The sequence below is a fragment of the Hyperolius riggenbachi genome, chromosome 12 (assembly GCF_040937935.1).
Source record: "Hyperolius riggenbachi isolate aHypRig1 chromosome 12, aHypRig1.pri, whole genome shotgun sequence".
Classification (NCBI taxonomy): Eukaryota; Metazoa; Chordata; class Amphibia; order Anura; family Hyperoliidae; genus Hyperolius; species Hyperolius riggenbachi.
In genome coordinates, this window is record NC_090657.1 from 37,993,362 (window position 1) to 38,005,684 (window position 12,323).

Sequence of the window (12,323 nt, forward strand, 5' to 3'; positions counted from 1 at the left end):
TGTGCCAATGTCTCTTGATACAAGACATCACTCTCCCCGAGAGTCCATGAAATTGGCACACAAAGGGCAGGTAAGGTAAGGGAACCAGCCTGTTTTCTGATAGTAGTATCCAAGAAATGTATCTCCTCACGATCATGGGTAATCTCAAATTTAATATTTGGATGAAATCGATTGAGTTCATCATGAAATGTCATCAGGGATCCAATGTCGCCCCGCCACACGACAAACACGTCGTCAATGAAGCGCCACCAGACACCACAGTGTTTGGAGAACACCTCACTGACGTATACGTGTGTGCTCTCAAAGTGGTGCATAAAAGCACCCGCAAAGGACGGAGCGACATTGGATCCCATGGCTGTACCCCGTTGTTGGAGATAAAAAACATCTTTAAACAAAAAGTAATTATTATACAAAACTAAGTGGAATAGAGTTTCAAAAAAGCTCACGTGCGCCACACTGTACTACCCACTGTTTTGGATCAAATCAATACACGCTTTGATACCCTTACTTTGTGGTATGGACCTATATAGTGACGAAACTTCCCAACTTACTAACCATGTCTCTTCTGCAGGATCAATTTTCAATGCAGAGATGGTGTGATCGGGACTGGACTCTGGACTGGACTGGACTCTGTTTGATTGCCCTGGGTCAGCGTGCTAAACGCCTGATTACATGGAGCCTCCATCAATTACTCCTACCAGTGGAATATTTTCCTATACTGAAGAGGAGACAACTAAAATACATACTGAAGTATTGGGTTCTCGGGATTTCCTTACCCAGAAGACCCCTACTGTGAATACCAGAGCTTGGGAAAAGCTTTTGAAATGACAACTAGCTTTGAAATTGCACTGCATCACCTTAGCAGAGTATCACCGGGTACGCCATATTCCACGTGGCTTAAGGGTGAGACTCACACCAACCCTCTTTGCGGACTCAGACGAGTTCAAAGGTCTGTTTAAACAAATCCTGAATAAGTGCTCATTTGATATTATTACCTTAACTATCTGCACATCCAAAAGGAGATACCGGTGTTGCAGACGCGGGCTGCGGAAGTAGAGGCGGAGTTACGCAACAAACTGACGCCAGAGGAGTTAGCCAGCACCAAAGAGTGCATAGAGAATATGCTCAAGGACCTGCGCTACGTTATCCAGGAACGTAAGCGCACGAAATCCGAACGTGACCAGGAAGACTATCGCTGCAACCAGGTCTATCACTGGAGCGCAACTGGTGGGCGATCCTGGCGTGCCTCGCGCACTGAACGTGCACCATCCTCCTCCTCAATCCCAACCTCCGGCTCTTCCTCTCCATCAACAGGCCGTTTTTTAGGCCAGGGCCAACGCCGATCCAGATACCGACCAAGATGTGGCAGAGGCACTACAACCACAGAGCCGGGCGGAAACACAGGATAGGTCGCTTTAGTACCTCCAACACCACACAATCCACCGGAACGTCGGGTGACACGCAGCCAAAGACGATGACTGCCATAATGAATCTCTCGGATGCCCAACTGTCACAAGATGAGGTATGTGTCCTTGAAAAGGGACTTGGCTTTGCTCCTAAGTCCACTATGGACACTTTCACCCTTAAACAAGATGTCTATAGACTCGGTCGGCTGACGTCAGAGGAGCCGCTCGCCGCTCCTCATTTGTCAATTGCAAGGGGCCTGCCTGGAGGGTCTCCTCTGCTTCATAAGCCTAGCCGTGTCACTCGCAACTTGTCTGCTGTTGCGAATACTTCATGTTAGCGCTCAGACCCTTAGATAGTTCCGGTGTGCTTTGATCCGGGAGGAAACCGGGGATTTCACACAAGATAGGAATTGTTTGATAGCCTTAAAGAGACTCTGAAGTGAGAATAAATCTCGCTTCAGAGCTCATAGTTAGCAGGGGCACGTGTGCCCCTGCTAAACCACCGCAATAGCGCCGCTAAACGGGGGTCCCTTGACCCCCAAACCCCCCACTGCGACACTTGGTCGCAGACTTGGTCGCTCCTGGGGGCAGGGCTAACGGCTGCAGCCCTGCCTCCAGTCGCATCTGTCAGCGACGCATCGCCGCCTCTCCCCCGCCCCTTTCAGTGAAGGAAGACTGAGAGGGGCGGGGGAGAGGCGGAGATACGCGCTGACAGATGCGCGTGGGGCAGGGCTCGGCGGTTAGCCCTGCCCCAACCAGGAAACGCTCCCCCGCATTACGGAGGTGATTTGGGGGATCAGGGACCCCCGTTAAGCTGCGGGATAGCGGTGGTTTAGCAGGGGCACACATGCCCCTGCTAACTCTGAGGTCTGAAGCGAGATTTATTTTCGCTTCAGACTCTCTTTAAAGAATTACCTTACTGTATATTATTTGTGTATGACTCTGGTTCGTTCTGACCACTCTCTTGCTCATTGATTCTGTACCTTTGCTCACCTGATCTTGCTGCCAACTCTGCCTGTTATATCTTCCTGACTCTGCCTTCCGATTTTGTACTGCATCTGTCTGTCTGTTGCCAAACCCGATCTGTCTGACTACTCCACTCTCACCAGAGGGCCCTTGACTCTGGTGAGAGGCACTATACTGATAGTACCCACCAGCTCCGCTGGTGAGATATAGCTCTGATCAGTATTACTGTGGCACCAAACACCATCTGTATTTGTTGTCACATCAGCTTCTGATATACCAGTATTATAGGTGATTCTGCAGATCACCTTATAATCAGGTATATATCTGCATTATAGGTGATACTGCAGATCACCTAATAATCAGAATTCTGTTCTTGCTGACACAAATCGTTACAGATATTACCTTGAAACCTGCTGATAAAGGCGGGGCCCTGGTAGTTATGAACACTAAAGACTATGAAAATGAAATTATGTCGCAATTAGCTGATACATGTGTATATAGAAAAATACCAGGCAACCCCGCCCCTCAATGAAAGACTGCATTACGCAGCATTCTCGATCAAGCAGTACACTCAAAGGTGATTACCAGGGATTTGTCTGACTATTTGTTTGTACCTCACCCGATTACACCGGTTATATATACTCTGCCAAAGGTGCATAAACATGCCACTAGACCACCTGGTCGCCCAATAGTGGCTGGCATTGGGTCAGTGTTTACTCCCTGAGCCACACTATTGGACAAGGTTTTATCACTCCTGGTAAAGAATATACCTTCATACATCAGAGATACTTCTGATTTTCTTAAAAAGATCTCTGCTTTGAAATTTGATCCTGCAGAAGAGACATGGTTAGTAAGTTGGGACGTTTCGTCACTATATACGTCCATACCACAAAGTGAGGGTATCAAAGCGTGTATTGATTTGATCCAAAACAGTGGGGAGTACAGTGTGGCACATGTGAGCTTTTTTGAAACTCTATTCCACTTCGTTTTGGATAATAATTACTTTTTGTTTAAAGATGTTTTTTATCTCCAACAACGGGGTACAGCCATGGGATCCAATGTCACTCCGTCCTTTGCGGGTGCTCTTATGCACCACTTTGAGAGCACACACGTATACGTCAGTGAGGTGTTCTCCAAACACTGTGGTGTCTGGTGGCGCTTCATTGACGACGTGTTTGTCGTGTGGCGGGGCGACATTGGATCCCTGATGACATTTCATGATGAACTCAATCAATTTCATCCAAATATTAAATTTGAGATTACCCATGATCGTGAGGAGATACATTTCTTGGATACTACTATCAGAAAACAGGCTGGTTCCCTTACATCTGATTTTTACAAAAAAACAACTGATCGCAATCAACTTCTACGTTTCGAGAGCTTCCACCCACCTGCTGTCTTCTGCTCCATAGTGAAGAGTCAGTTACTCCGGGTAGAGAGAATTGTTTCAGATCCAAATAGGATTGAGATGAGAAGGCAGAAGATGGTTGCTAAGCTCTCGGAACATGGATATCCAGAGACACTACTTCAGGAAGAAGTCAAAACGTTACTGTCCGAAGATCAGGGTAGTAGAAAGAAAAGTGAGCCTGAGGGTCCTCACCTGCCCTTTGTGTGCCAATTTCATGGACTCTCGGGGAGAGTGATGTCTTGTATCAAGAGACATTGGCACATTTTGGACAGTGCTTACCCTGAGATTCCGGAATTCCGAATACCGTCAATTCCTGCTTACAGAAGGAATGAAACTTTAGGTAGTAGATTGGTGAGGGCTGATACCCCACCAATACAAAAACAGGTTGGGGTCATACCCATGCCTCACATGCAGTGAATGTCCTAATGTGATTAAGGGGTCCACGTTTGGTGATGGATATAAGATCAAATACTTTCTCACCTGCCAGAGCTCCTATATTGTTAACTTATTGACTTGCCCTTGCGGGCTTTTTTATGTGGGAGAAACTACCCAAAAGATACGGGACCGTATCTCACAACATAGGAGCTCTGTCAGGGCAGTGAGTTCTGACCTGCCAGTTGCAAAGCACTGGAAGGAAGCGGGACGTAGAGATGTGGACCTAAAATATATGATCATTGATCATATACCAAAACCCAGACGTAGGGGTGACAGGATCTTAATGCTAAAACGCTGTGAAGTCATGTGGATTCACAAGTTAGGTAGTTTATATCCAGGTGGCCTAAACAAGGATTTTGACTTACATTTGTTTCTACAATTTTCTCCTCTCCTAGGGTTATAGAAAGAAAATGTCTGTCACACTGGTTGAGAGAATATTACTACACGATTTGGATCATGGACTGATTCATGATTAATAATAATTTGCAAGTGTCTCTGTGTCCCATGTCCCTGTGTGTGTGTGTGTGTGTGTGTGTTTGTGTGTCCCTGCTTCCAGACCTGACAGCTTGCTGTCTGTGAACCTCATTGCATTGTGGGAAATAACAGCTTTTTCCAACTGCCAAGCAAGCAACATCTCCCTGTGGGCATATACTTTGGACGGCCCCCCGGAGCTAGGTTGCATAGGTCTCCCCCCTTTCCAACTCTGGGATGGAGGTTTGCAGCTGTCTGGTACACGGGTGGCCACAAAAGTGTCTGCGAGGTCTTCGGCAGCTTTGGTGGATCCAGGCTTGCGCTCCAAGACAAACTGCCGGACCTCTGGTGGACAACAGTGCAGTAACTGGTCCTGTACGATTAGGTCCACCAGACCTTGGTGAGAGTCTTTGTTGAGGCATCATGACCACTGCCTGAACACAGTGAGCAGACGACCCGCAAGGTCTGCATAAGTGTCTGTGGGGCCTTTCTGCAGGGCCCTAAACTTTTTGCAATATACCTCTGGGGTCAGCTGGTACTTGGCGATAATTGCAGCATTTATCGCATTATAGTCATTGTCCTTTTCAGCAGGTAAGTCCACAAACGCCTCAAGCGCTTTGTCCTGCAAGTTGGGGGTCAGAAATCTCGCCCACTGCTCCTGGGGCAGATGATGCTGACGACAAGTTTTTTCAAAGGATTGCAAGTAAGTGTCTGGGTCGGTTCCCTTCTCCATTTCAGGGCACTTAAACTTGGGAGTCCCAAACGGGCCTGCTGTGGGCCGGGACTCCGGAGCACTTGGCGAGGGATTTTGGCCTTGCACCCACAGCTTGGCCATTTCAAGGTCATGTCGGCGTGCGGATTCTCTCTCTGCCGCCTCTTGCTCAGCCAACCACCCGTGCTCTGAAGGTCCTCTTTCCGTCTGCAGCTGGCGCTCTGAAGCTTCTCTTTCTGCCTGGTGTTCTGCACGGTCAGCATTTTCTCTTACAATCTGCAGGTACATCTCAGGATTCGTATCCGACAGTCTTTGTAAAGCATGCTGCATTCCAGCATCAGGAACACATGAAAGGTTTGCATGGACGGGCTTCTGCCGGTTATCATGCTCCTCATCATTTAGCGTGATCCGCTCAGACTCGGTTCTGTTTTCCCCTGGGGCTGAAAGTGTGTCAACTCGATTCAACAGCTCACTTTCCGTTGTCCCAGCAGTACCGTCTGGACCATCAGGGTGCTCTTCCAGCATCTGATCCGGTAGGGTACCCAGTTGCAATAAGTCCTCGATTAATTGCGTTTTCGTTTTATTATAAGTCTCAATGCTTCTTTCTTCACACAAGTTTGGCAGGTCAGGCAATTGCATTCGCTTGTATCCTGCTGCATCAGCCATTGTTGCAAAATAAAAGATAGGATAGAAAAAAGAGATATTTTTTTTTGGGGGGGGGGGGGGGGGGTACACTCTGTGCTATACGTTTAATCTATATAAATGGTGATGCACCGGTTATCGACCACAGATTTTTATCTGTTCTGGCAGGTTCATCAATTAACGTTGCCGTTGATGTTCTGAACATACACAAATCCCAATAAGCTGCCAACCAATGTCATAGACCGCAAGGGCCGGTCCTTGATTGGGTCAATCGTCCAGAGTCAGAAACTCGGTCTCGCTGTCGCTTTGCGCATAGATGCCCATATGTGGATTCGCAATCTATGAACCGACTAGCCGAGAGGAGCGTCCTGACTCCAAAGGATTCAGCACACATGTACGATTCAAATGCTTGCCACCACGTGTGAGTCAGCACATGACTGTAAATATAGTAGCACACTGCGAACACTGTAAGTTAACCCTTACCTGTATGCATGGATCGGTGCCAGATTTGTCTATCTGTGCCCGAGTCAAGCATACGGGTTATAAATACAAGATACTATAGAACACAAGGTAACGTTTTCGGAGGAGTAAGTACAATTGTGTATGTTCAGGAACTGGTCATAACCGTAAACCGATTTTTAAACGTTTTAATAACAAAAATGCATTACACACAATTATATACACTAAGTAACATATAAACACATTTCAGCACAAAATAAACGCATTGCGGGAAAAATTTCAGCACAAAATAAACGCATTGTGGGCAACATTTCAGCACAAAATAAACGCATTGCGGACAACATTCCAGCACAAAATAAACGCATTGCGGGCAACATGTCAGCACAAAATAAACGCATTGCGGGCAACATGTCAGCACAAAATAAACGCATTGCGGGCAACATTAACGCAATGTGGGCAACATGTCAGTACAAAATAAACGCAATGTGGGCAACATGTCAGCACAAAATAACGCATTGTGGTCAATATTTCAGCACAAAATAAACGCATTGTGGGCAATATTTCAGCACAAAATAAACGCATTGTGGGCAACATGTCAGCACAAAACAAACGCATTGTGGGCAACATGTCAGCACAAAATAAACGCAATGTAGGCAACATGCCAGTACAAAATAAACGCAATGTGGGCAACATTTCATCACAAATAAACGCAATGTGGGCAACATGTCAGTACAAAATAAACGCATTGCGGTCAACATGTCAGCACAAAATAAACGTATTGGGGGCAACATTTCAGCACAAAATAAACGCATTGTGGGCAACATTTCAGCACAAAATAAACGCATTGCGGACAACATTTCAGCACAAAATAAACGCATTGCGGGCAACATGTCAGCACAAAATAAACGCATTGCGGGCAATATGTCAGCATAAAATAAATGCATTGCAGGCAACATGTCAGCACAAAATAAACGCATTGTGGGCAACATGTCAGCACAAAATAAATGCATTGCGAGCAACATGTCAGCACAAAATAAACGCATTGCGGGCAACATGTCAGCACAAAATAAACGCATTGCGGGCAACATGTCAATGGGGGCACATTTCACCTGGAAAAAAAAGTATTTACTCACCTGACAGAAGTCTCCTCTCGCTCCCGGCCGGCCTCTGGCGCGCAGCTCCCCTGGACGATCCTCCTCCAATTTCCCGCGCTGACAGGCAGAGCAGGGCTACGGGAAGATGGCGCCCGAAGCCCTGTACTGGAGACACAGTCTCCAGTACAGGGCTCCGCCTCCGGACGCCATCTTCCAGTAGCCCTGCACTGCCTGTGCCTGCCGGAGGACAATGCAGGCTGCTGGAGCGGGGCAGTACGGTGGCCAGAGTCCCGAGGCCAGGACGTCCCACTGCTAAAAGCGGGACGTTTCCCGGGACCTCATGCAGCCCGGGACAGCGCCCCCCGAAGGCGGGATCTGTCCCGGGTAATGCGGGACATATAGTCACCGTACATTTGTACACTGTGGTCAATGGAATTCTCCGTCCTCCATTTTAAAAATGGCCATTACCCCCTAACAGCTTCCTGGTCAGCCCACTTGAGCCATAGGGAAACAAGGACATTACCTTGCACATTCAGTTGTAACTGACAGCTGCTGACATATAACTGACAGCAACTGGTATATTTCAGTTCTGACAAAATATTGTCAAAACTGGAAGGGAGGGATCACTGTAAGAAGAAAATGGTGAGCTGAGAGGAACTGATGGTGAGGTTAGTATGTAATATTCCTTTGCAGCTACGTCATGTGTTTATTTTAAATAATTTTACTCGCTTCAGGTTCCCTTTAAAGGCAAACTTAAGCCAGAAATAAAAAAAAAATCAGTTTTACTTGCCTGTGACTTCTACCAGCCCCCTGCTGCTGTCCCGCGCCCTCACAGTCACTCACTGAGCCTTCGGTCCCCTGCCGCCAACTAGTTTTGTTTTCGCTGATGGGCCCTGACAGGGATTTGTCAGTCTTTCTGCGCCTGTGCAGGCCTGGCCACATGTATCCTTCTTCATATTCCTGTCCTCAATAGCGTCCTGTACAAACGGATTGCGAATGGGAACACAAAGAAAAATACGCGTGGCCTGTCGGGCCTGTCAGCGTAAGCTAAATTAGCTGGCAGTGGGGGACCTGAGGATCTTTGAGTGACTGCGAGGGCACGGGACGGCTGCAAGGGGCTGGTAGAAGCCCCAGGAAAGTAAAACTGTTTTTTTATTCCTGGCTTAAGTGCCCCTTTAAGGCTGGGAACATTTATTTTAAATGCATGCGTTTTTTCTCATAGCGAAAAAGACATGTGAAATTGCATGCAGCATGAGAATGGAATGGACCCAGAGGATGCGAAGCACCTGCTGGACTACAGGGAGCTGGAATAAGCTCCAGCTAAGTTAAAATCCATAGATTTCAATCAGTGGTGTAGCTAAGAGATCATGGGGCCCCATAGCAAAACTTTCATAGGGCCCTCAGATGGAGGCACTCTTAAAGGGAACCAGAGAGGTTGGGAGGAAGCTTTTATACATACCTGGGGCTTCCTCCAGCCCCATACGCATGGATCGCTCCCACGCCGCCGTCCTCTGCTGCCTGGATCCGCCGGTACCGGGTCCCGTCATTGCCGCGAGTCGGCCGGCAGACGAGGCCAAATGGCCGCATCACACGGGGCTCCCTCCATACACATACGCATGAGGCTGCCTACTGCGCAGCCTCATGCGTACGAGTATGGAGGGAGCCCCTGTGATGCGGACAATTGTCCGCGTCTGCCGGAAGTGACGGGACCCGGTACCGCCAATCCAGGAAGCGGAGGATGGCGGCTTGGGAGCGATCCAGGCTTATGGGGCTGGAAGAAGCCCCAGGTATGTATAAAATCTTGTTCTATTTTTTCAGCCCGTTCCTCTCTGGTTCCCTTTAAGCAATGCCACCTGCCCCTACTCTATGGATAAAACTTAATTGGGCAATTTACATTCTCATGCAAGCAACACTGTACATAGTTCATGGTCACTGAGACAAAGTCAGAGGGTGGAGAAACACAAGAAAGTTAATGGTGAATACATCAAGTACCACCTGGGAACCCCTCTGCTCCAGGGCCCCATAGCAGCTGCCAGGGGCGTCGCTAGCCCTGTTTTAGGGGGGCACGTGCCCCCAATCTTTCCTGGGGTGCCACGGATCTCCGCCCGGCCGCCCCCTCTGTCAAGACTCAGCGGCTCCCTCCAGCCGCCGCGTCACTGACAGTCTCAGACCTCAGGATCAGGCGGCGAGCCGGCGACCAATCGTGCGGGCGCTAGGACCCAGCGCCCGCACTGATATGCGGAAGTGACATCACTTCCGCATATCGAGCGGGTGCGTCCAGCGCCCGCTCGTACATCTGGTCGGGTCGCCGCTGATCCTGAGGTCTGCTGAGAGGTAGGGGGGGAGCGGCGGCGGCTAGAGGGGGGGGCCTCCCTGTCACTCACTCACTCACTCACTAAAGGGGCTCCCTGGCACACACTCACTCCCTAAAGGGGCTCCCTGTCACTCACTCACTGCCTAAAGGGGCTCCCTGTCACTCACTCACTCCCTAAAGGGGCTCCCTGTCACTCACTCACTGCCTAAAGGGGCTCCCTGTCACTCACTCACTCCCTAAAGGGGCTCCCTGTCACTCACTCACTCCCTAAAGGGGCTCCCCGGTCACTCACTCACTCCCTAAAGGGGCTCCCTGGCACTCACTCACTCCCTAAAGGGGCTCCCTGGCACGCACTCACTCCCTAAAGGGGCTCCCTGGCACTCACTCACTCCCTAAAGGGGCTCCCTGTCACTCACTCACTCACTCACTCCCTAAAGGGGCTCCCTGTCACTCACTCACTCCCTAAAGGGGCTCCCTGGCACGCACCCACTCCCTAAAGGGGCTCCCTGGCACGCACTCACTCCCTAAAGGGGCTCCCTGTCACTCACTCCCTAAAGGGGCTCCCTGGCACGCACCCACTCCCTAAAGGGGCTCCCTGGCACGCACCCTCTCCCTAAAGGGGCTCCCTGGCACGCACTCACTCCCTAAAGGGGCTCCCTGTCACTCACTCACTCCCTAAAGGGGCTCCCTGGCACGCACCCACTCCCTAAAGGGGCTCCCTGGCACGCACTCACTCCCTAAAGGGGCTCCCTGTCACTCACTCACTCCCTAAAGGGGCTCCCTGTCACTCACTCCCTAAAGGGGCTCCCTGTCACTCACTCACTCCCTAAAGGGGCTCCCTGTCACTCACTCCCTAAAGAAGCTCCCTGGCACGCACTCACTCCCTAAAGGGGCTCCCTGGCACGCACTCACTCCCTAAAGGGGCTCCCTGGCACGCACTCACTCACTAAAGGGGCTCCCTGGCACTCACTCACTTCCTAAAGGGGCTCCCTGGCACTCACTCACTCCCTAAAGGGCCTCCCTGTCACTCACTCACTCCCTAAAGGGCCTCCCTGTCACTCACTCACTCCCTAAAGGGCCTCCCTGTCACTCACTCACTCCCTAAAGGGGCTCCCTGTCACTCACTCACTGCCTAAAGGGGCTTCCTGTCACTCACTCACTGCCTAAAGGGGCTCCCTGGCACTCACTCACTGCCTAAAGGGGCTTCCTGTCACTCACTCACTGCCTAAAGGGGCTCCCTGGCACTCACTCACTACCTAAAGGTGCTCCCTGTCACTCACTATCGGGGTCCCTGTCACTCACTACCTAACTGGAGGCGCCTGTCACTCACTAGCTAACCTGGGGGTCCCTGTCACTCACTACCTAACTTGGGGGGGCTACCATATTAAGGGGGCATTCTGCCTATTTATGTGAAATGCTGTCTATTTATGTGCCTCATGACTGCTGAATGTGTCTTGTTGGGAGCCTTATGATTTGTTGGGGGCCTCATGATTGCTGAATTTGTCTTGTTGGGGGCCTCATGATTTGTTGGGGGCCTCATGATTGCTGAATTTGTCTTGTTGGGGGCCTCATGATTGCTGAATTTGTCTTGTTGGGGGCCTCATGATTTGTTGGAGGCATCATGATTGCTGAATTTGTCTTGTTGGGGGCCTCCTGATTTGTTGGGGGCCTCATGATTGCTGAATATGTCTTGTTGGGGGTCACATGATTGCTAACTGCGAGACTATGGGAAAAGCTGAATCCTTATCATATGAGACAATAGCATTAAACCTACTTTTTTAGCGTTTTAAAACAGAAAATAAAACTGGGAGGTTCTAAAAAATTGAATACATTTTTCAGGAGTAGGATGGATGAAATTGTTTATCTTCACAGTTTATTTTCAACTTGGATTTTCCATAATGTTCATGTATGAGTTAAAACGTTTGTACAGTATTTAGTTTAAATTGCTGTTGCCACTTTGCGATAGATACCGGTAAGTGACTTTTGGGTTGCAGTTTGGGCACTCGGCCTCCAAAAGGTTCGCCACCACTGTCCTAATCTGATGTCCCACCATTGCTAGGTTCATGTAAATTTGTCTCCACCCGTTACCACACCTATATTCTGGTCCATGGCCCACCCATTTTTTGGTGCGGCGCGATAAGCACGCCGCACAACGTGATCGTCATATTTTTGGCACGCTAGCTGCAGTGTGCTGAATTCTGCTGCCTACAGTATGTACAGTATACGCTGTTCTCTAGTGCTTGCACTGTGTGCTGATTTACCTCCAGTGTGTACAGTGTAAGGTGTTACTCTGTGCCTTTATTGATTGTAAACCAGCTGTATTGTATGCTGATCCCTGCTACTTTCAGTATGTACAGTATTAGCTGTAAAGCCTGGTACACACATACAATTTTGATTAGCCAATTTTAGCTCTGTT